Below are 1,595 nucleotides of genomic sequence, written 5' to 3'. Positions count from 1 at the left end.
CCGCAACGGGAGAGGCCACAACAGTGAGAGGCCCGCGTACCGCAAAAAAAAAAAAAAAAAAAATTCAAAAACAAATGTATATATATATATTTTTTTCAAGAATGTTCTTCCATGTATCTGAAAACTGAAATATGGGTTTTTCCAATAAAAAAACTGTGCCTTGATTAGAATATCATAAATCAGAACATGGAATTCAGTCATTTTAAAGCCTTATTACTAAAGTATATGTTTTTCATCCTTAAGCCTACATCTCTGGTCTTGGGTTTGAGAAGATAAAATCTATATGTATGTTGTTAAAAGAAAAGGACAAGTGGCATTTCATGAGCACCTCGTATGTGCCATGCATTATGTGATAACATTTTCCATGTACATTGTCTCATTATCTCATTAATCCTCACTGCTAGTCTAGGTTTTTGGACAAGGAAACACTTCAGTCCAGCACAATTTTTGTTTTTTTAGAATCCCTCTGCTGCCTCAACCACACTAGCCCCTACTCACACCACTGGTCACCTGGATAACTTTTTCCCTTCAAGATTCAACCTGGCCCAAGTTTGCCAAGGTTTTCCCATCCCCTGTTCCTTCAGTCAGCAGTTCTTCCTCTATCATGCTTTGCCACAGAGCATAACATTAGACACCAATCTGTTTTCCTTATTAAAGTGTAAGCTTCATGAGGACAGAGGCCATGTCTCTTTTCACTACAAGCCTAGTCCATAGCGCGGTTCTTAGCACATTGAACACCCCCAAGATGTTGGTTGAAGGAACACATGAATGAGTTATTGAACGAGCTAAATGTTTTTAGTTCCCAATTTTCAGATAAGAAAAACAAGGCTCAGCGAGGGTTAGTAAGTGATTGCCCTCTAGCAGATGTTTGTTCTAGTAGGTGTAGGATTTGAACCAAATTGTCTGACTCTTCTTGCTCTTACTATCAACAAGAGTGGGAGGATCCTGTGCCACTGCCTGTCCTCTCTGACCTCACTTCATTGTTTGGTAGTAAGAAAGCATTAATGAAAAACAGAGGCCTCAAAGCATCTAAGGCCAACCGATGGTGCGGGAGCCAGCAATTCACCTCGAGCTCCAAAGCAGCCAGACCCTCTGCTAAGGACAGAGAATTGAGGTTGATAAAGCTCAGCGTGGGTTTTCTGAGTGTCTGCTGTGTGTTTCACCCGTGCTATAAGCTGTGGGGAGTTTGGAACCGGGCACCAGATACATCTCTACCCTCAGGCTGCTTACAGGCTCTCCAAGGGTGTCAAGATGACACACGGGGTGAAATAGCCTCAGGTCAGAGGAGGTAATAAGAGGATAAGAAGGGCCCTTGGCTGGAGGCCTGCCTCTGCCTTTTTCTACCTGTGACCTTTAGAGAGCCACTCTCATCCCTCAGTGCTTTAGTTTCCACACCTGTCAAATTTAGACAATGGACTGTAAACCGGAACAGTCAGCAGGTCAGATCTGACCTTCAACTTCGTTTTTGTCCTGCCCATATATTATGGATTGAATTGTGTTTCCCCCCAAATTCATATGTTGCAGTCCTAATTCTTAGCATCTCAGAATGTGACCTTCTTTGGAGATGGGGGTCTTCACAGAAAGAATCGAGTTAA

This window comes from Aethalodelphis obliquidens, unplaced genomic scaffold, assembly GCF_003676395.1.
Source record: "Aethalodelphis obliquidens isolate GAN/ISIS:26980383/991018 unplaced genomic scaffold, ASM367639v1 scaffold1, whole genome shotgun sequence".
NCBI lineage: Eukaryota > Metazoa > Chordata > Mammalia > Artiodactyla > Delphinidae > Aethalodelphis > Aethalodelphis obliquidens.
Note: the sequence above shows the minus strand (reverse complement) of the source record.